This window comes from Cupressus sempervirens, chromosome 2, assembly GCF_028749045.1.
Source record: "Cupressus sempervirens isolate cs-2001-9-10 chromosome 2, ASM2874904v1, whole genome shotgun sequence".
NCBI classification, from domain to species: domain Eukaryota; kingdom Viridiplantae; phylum Streptophyta; class Pinopsida; order Cupressales; family Cupressaceae; genus Cupressus; species Cupressus sempervirens.
In genome coordinates, this window is record NC_143119.1 from 421,482,850 (window position 1) to 421,489,189 (window position 6,340).

The following is a 6,340-nucleotide window of genomic DNA, read 5'->3' on the forward strand; positions in this document are numbered from 1 at the left end:
ATATACCCTCTTTAAATTAAAACACTTTCATAACTTGAACTCCTTCTACTTCTTCTACCTAAAATTCCAAGGCACCTGTGTTGAATCTTGTCATTAATAATTGCATAAGATGAGGAACCTATTCTAGTTCATGTGTCTAACCTCTGTATCTTTGATATTTTCTTCTCTCTAACTACCCAATCCTTCTGGGTTAGAGATGAGGTGATCCAAATTATCCAAAATGATCAAATGTTTGAAACTTTTAAATATATTTTCTAACAAGATTTTCTAGGTCATTTTAACTAGCTTTTTCAGAGGTCTTCTGCTCAAAATTTCAAGTTGAAATTTTCATTGGTTCCTAAAATTGAGTAGCCAAAGGCTCACTATTTTGGGGACTAAAATTAAATTTTTAGTTCTTCCTTCCAATGGTGTAAATAGTTTTGACTTTTGAGCTCTAGGTCAAAAGTTATGACCCCAACAAGTTAAGGACTCATTTTTATCTGCAGAAAGAAGCTAACATTAATTAACTCATGTTATAAGACCCAAATGAGGAATACCCAGGACTCAGACTAACAAAATGGGGTCAACACTAGTCAAAATAGATAATTTTCCCCCAATAAGCTAGTTTTTTGTGCACTAAAAATCACTCTTTAACACTCAAATTCTCTAGTTTCAACCTCTAGGTTTTTTTAGTTAAAGGACCAGGGCTTGACCCAAACTCCAAGTGGATTTCCCAAAATGACCCAGGCCCCAAACTTGGGGTTTGGGAAACAAAAAAATTACTAGGGGGTCCCCATTTCAAGGAGAAATAGGGCATGCATTTTGAAACCACAACAAGATGTAAGTAGAAAATCCTCCACAATAGCCAACAACTAATAACCTTGAGCAAGAACTGATTTTATGGAATAAGAATCCAGTTGATGAGCCTAAGAATAATGAACCAAAAAATGATGGTGGCCATGGGTGGATTGATGTTGATAATAAAGGTCCAATGCCTCCACCAGATCTTTCTACACCATTGGAAGCAAGACTTAGTTTATACCAAAAATTTTTAATGGAGAATACCATGTGGTGAAGGAGAAAAAGGAATTTTAGAAAAGTATTAATCATAAATAGAAGGAGTTGTTGGATAAGGAGGAGGAGACTATAATTTTTGAGGGTAGGGTCACTCATATAATTGCATTGGGACCTGAACTACTTCAATGCAAGCCTTTAGCACATGCGTATACCCTATTCCTTAAGGAACAAATGTCGAACTATAAAATGACTGGAGTTGTTGAGGGTCATAATCCTTCTTTCAATGCACCTCATGAATTTTATTATGCATTCGAACAATCTCCTATAGTAATTAATAGTTTTTTGTGTGAATTATACATATATAATTTTGTTGTTCCAAATGATAGGATTTAGAATCCCTTGATGTATGTAGGAGACATTGAGCTTAGAGAATTCATGTCTTGGGCCTAGAATGAAATTACTAGAGAAAATAAAACCAATCCATACAACAAAGAGGAAATGAAATCACCATTGTATCTAGAAGCAAGGGACCCAAAGACTTATCATTATGATTGGCTAAAGGTGGAAATTAGCATAGTAGGGAGGGAACATATTCAGCCTCTTAGAAATGCTACTTACGCATTATTTGAAGAATTGAAGGTAAGGGAGATATATGAGGCTAAAAGATCAATTATTTAGAGATGGAAAAGACTTCCCCATGATTTGTAGGTTTGAGAGCCATATTCTCCTCAAAAATTTGTTATGGCTAGTAGATGAGTTCCATGGTACGTAATGTTGGGGAAAACTAGAGAAAGTATTTGGATTCCAATTAGGTTTCAACCCCCTCTACTCATGTATCTACTCCTAGGTGCCCAAGAAGATGTAAATGAACATGATATGGCTATTGAAGTTCATATTTGGAAACAACTAAGAGATTCAAAGGGGTACTATTGGAGCTAGTAAAAAGGTGGAATAAAAGAGAGCATTGCATCATATTTCAGAATAAGAGGTCAGGTTAGAAATCATATACTTTCTAGAGGACCAACAAGACCCTGAGTTAGGGGAATGATGACGCTATGAAATAAAATATTTTAATTGGTTTTCTGGTTGTTCAAAGGGTCTTTTCCTTTTTAAGTTCAAGCAATTTTTATTATATGTCTTGTATAAACCTATAATTACTATGTTTTTCTATGGCTTTGAAGACATCATATGGTTTCATAAATATAATGCTATAGTTAGAACTCATATGTGATAAATAGGATCATGTATGCACATATTGGTAGATAGAATACTTTCTTCCTTCAAAATTTTTATGGGGTAGGTTCTTGTAGCTATATTTCATGAGTAAGGATTAGTCTGTATGTGAATTTAATGTTTCCTATGAGTTATTGAGATGGATATATGTTTCGATATCTTTCATGTGTACTAATCTCTTATAGGAAAAAGTTAAAGAGGATTAGAAGAAGCACGATCAAGGGGAGTAATAACAAGTTCATGTAGCTAATACCAATGGTTTAGCTAGAGACTGGGCCAATGTAACTATCAACAGATTGTGCACAAATCTAGAAGTTATGGGTTGCTACTGTTAGTTTGTGGTGACTGATCAGGGAAGTATTATACATACTTCATAAATTTTTGGGATGTGGCTAACATTGTGGCCAACATATGGCTGACATGTTATAACCCTAAAGTAACATAAAAATACTTGGATAAAAGGTCTTAGGGTTAATGATTTTTCATTGTAGTGATGTGAAATTGGTTCTTGTGGTGGTATTGAGCTATAAGGAATTACATATATTGTAACCAAGTTGTAATCACTGGATTGTAATAATATCAGACTTGTTGTTTGGTGGATGTAGCCCAGGGATTGGGTGAACCACATTAAATATTGGTGTCTTGTGTTCTTTTCTACGTGATCTATTATTTTCAGATATTGGTTATATTTGCATGTAATTGTTAATTTTGTTCGTGGTTTATTCCTAACAAGTGGTATCAAAGTGAGGTTTTTTTTTCAGTTATCCTCTATAGGAAAGTCTCATAGTTGAGTGGGAGTCTCATAGTTGAGTGGGAGTGATGGTAGACAAGGGTAAGCTGAGGGTTGATAGGTTTAATGGGCATACCTTTCAATTGTGGAAGATGCAAATGGAAGACTATCTATATCAGAATGATTTATGGAAGCTGTTGGAAGAGAGAGCCAAGAATCAAGGATCTATGTCAAATGACGAATGTAATCTTTTAGATAGAAAGGCACTTCAAAGCATTTGATTATGCATAGCACCATCGGTGACATTTAATATTACAAAAGAAAAGACAAAAAAAGAGTTGATGAAAACCCTAGTGATACTATATGAAAAGCCCTCTGCTTCAAACAAGGTATTTCTAATGAAGCATTTATTTAATATGAAAATGGCAGAAGGTGGATCTGTTGTAGATCATTTAGATGAGTTTAATACTATTACTAGTCAGTTATCTTCTATGAGTATCAATTTTGATGATGAAATTAGGGCTCTCTTGATTTTTTGTTCTTTACCTAAAAGCTGGAATGACTTGGTAATGGTTGTGAGTAATTTTGTTCCTAGATCTAGTACCCTAAAATATGATGATGTGATCAATGTTGTTTTGAGTGAAGAAACTCGTAGGAAATCCTCAGGTGGATCTACATCAAGAAGTGTTTTAAATGCACAAAGCAGGGGTAGAATGACTGAGAGAGGAAGTAATTCTGGAAATCATGGGAAATCAAGAGGAAAGTCAAAGAGGAGAAGGTCTCAATTGAGAGGACCAAATGATTGCTAGTACTATGGGAAACCAAGTCATAAAAAGAAAGATTGTTGGAATTGAAAGAAAAATGAAAGAGATAAATCAAATGGAGACAAGGAGGAAAATGTGGTAAGTAACAAATTTGAAGAGGGTGCTTTGCTTCTATCTTTAGAAAGTGTTGATGATTCATGGGTTTTAGATTCTGGTGCTTCATTTCATGCTACATCTCATAGAGGTTATTTCATTGATTATTTCCAAGGGGATTTTGGACTTTTTTATTAGGGAGATAATAAACCCTATCAGATTGTTAGAAAGGGAAAAGTTAAGATTAAGTTGCAGAATGTGAATCATTGGCTACTACATGATGTAAGACATGTTCCAAGGCTAAGTAAGAATTTAATTTCAGTAGGGCAACTCGATGATGAGAGTTGTGTAGTTACTTTTAATGATAAGAATTGGAAGGTTTCAAAAGGTTCCCTTGTAGTAGCAAAAGGTGTGAAAGTATGCACCTTATATCTTTGTACAAGTCATATTGTTCCTTCTACTTTAATTGTTTCAGAGAAAAAAGAATGTTTAGGAACAATTGTTGCAGTTGAGTAGGGAGAACAAATAGGTCTTGTAGATTTTAATATAGCATTGTGGCACAAAAAACTTGGGCACATGAGTGAAAAAGGTATGAAATTACTTCATCCAAAGAAAGCTCTACTAGGTCTAAAATGTGTTAATATGAATTTCTATGAAAGTTGTGTGTATGGAAAACAAAAGAGAGTGAGTTTTGTGAAGACTAGGAAGGAAAAACAAAAAGGAGAAATTAGAGCTTGTGCATACCAATGTATGGGGACCAACTCATGTATCTTCCCTTCATGGATCTCATTATTATGTTACATTTATTGATGATGTAACAAGAAAGGTATGGGTTTATTTCCTTAGACAAAAATTTGATATATTTCAAACTTTTAAAAAATGGAAATGCTTGGTTGAAAATGAGACTGGTAAAAAATTAAAATGTCTCAGATCTGATAATGGTGGTGAGTATTGCAGTCATGAATTTGAAGATTATTGCTCCACTAATAGAATTTGTAGAAAAAAAAATGTTCCAAGGACTCCACAGGAAAATGGAGTGACTAAATGCATGATTATGACTATACTTGAGCGTGTAAGGAGCATGAGGTTGCATGTTGGGTTGCCCTTACACATGTGGGTAGACATTGTCAATACTATTGTATATTTGATTAATAGAGGTCCCTCTACTCCTTTGGGTTGTGGTATTCTAGAGGAAGCATGGATTGGTAAGAAAGTGAGTTATTCTTTTCTCAAGACATTCGGTTGTGAAGCATTTGCTCACATAGACTTTGAAATTAGAATCAATTTAGAAGTTAAGTCAAAGAAATGTGTATTTGTTGGATATGGAATTTAGTGAATTTGGTTATAGGCTTTGGGATTTTGAATATCATAAAATTGTAAGAAGCATGGATATCATATTCAATGAGAAAGTGTTGTACAAAGATTTGTTACAGCAACATGAGAAGAAAGAAGATGATTATGTAGTACTAGATGATACTCCACAAGATGATGTTCCAACCATTTCTCATGATGTGCAACAACCGCAACAACAAATACCACACACACTGGTTAATGTTAGATGGTCAACAAGGCAAATTAGACCTCCAAAAAGATTTTCTCCCTCTTTGTATTCAATTTTACTTACTAATGCTAGTGAACCTGAATGTTATGATGAAGTAGTGTAGGTGGATACTAAGATTCAATGGGAGTCTGCAGTGAAAGAAGAAATGTACTCTTTGCTAAAAAATAAGATTTGGGATTTATGTAAATTGCTTACAGGTAAAAGAGCTTTACAGAATAAGTGGGTTTACAGTTTGAAAGAAGAAGAAGGAGGTAAGAAAAGGTTTAAAGCCAGGTTAGTTGTAAAAGGATTTGCACAAAAAAAGGGAATTGATTTAGATGAGATATTTTCTCCTATTGTTAAAATAACTTCTATCTGTACTATTTTAAGTCTTGTGGCTACTGAAGATTTTCATTTAGAGTAGCTTGATGTTAAAATAGCCTTCCTTCATGGTGATTTGGATGAAGAGATATATATGGCCCAACCACAGGGATTTGTGGTCAAGGGTAAGGAGAACTTAGCATGCAAATTGAAGAAAAGTTTATATGCTTGAAGCAAGCACCTCAGCAATGGTATCTAAAATTTGATAGTTTTATGCATGTGCATAGATACAATAGGTTTCATTAAGATCATTATGTTTATTTTAAGAGGTTGGATGATGACAGCTACATTATTTTATGTTTATATTTTGATGATATGCTTGTAGTTGGGTCTAACATGGATTACATTAAGGGGCTGAAATGCCAGTTAGCACATGCATTTGCTATGAAGAATTTGGGAGTAGAAAAAAAAATCCTTGGTATGAAGATTTGTAGAGATAGGAAGAACAAGAAATTGATGCTATCTCAGGCTGATTATGTTGAGAAGGTGTTGCAACATTTCTCCATGGAGAATGCTAAAGTTGTTAGCACACCTTTACCTGCTTATTTGAAGTTGACTAAGGAGATGTGTCCCAAGACACAAGAAGAGGAGGATTAGATGTCC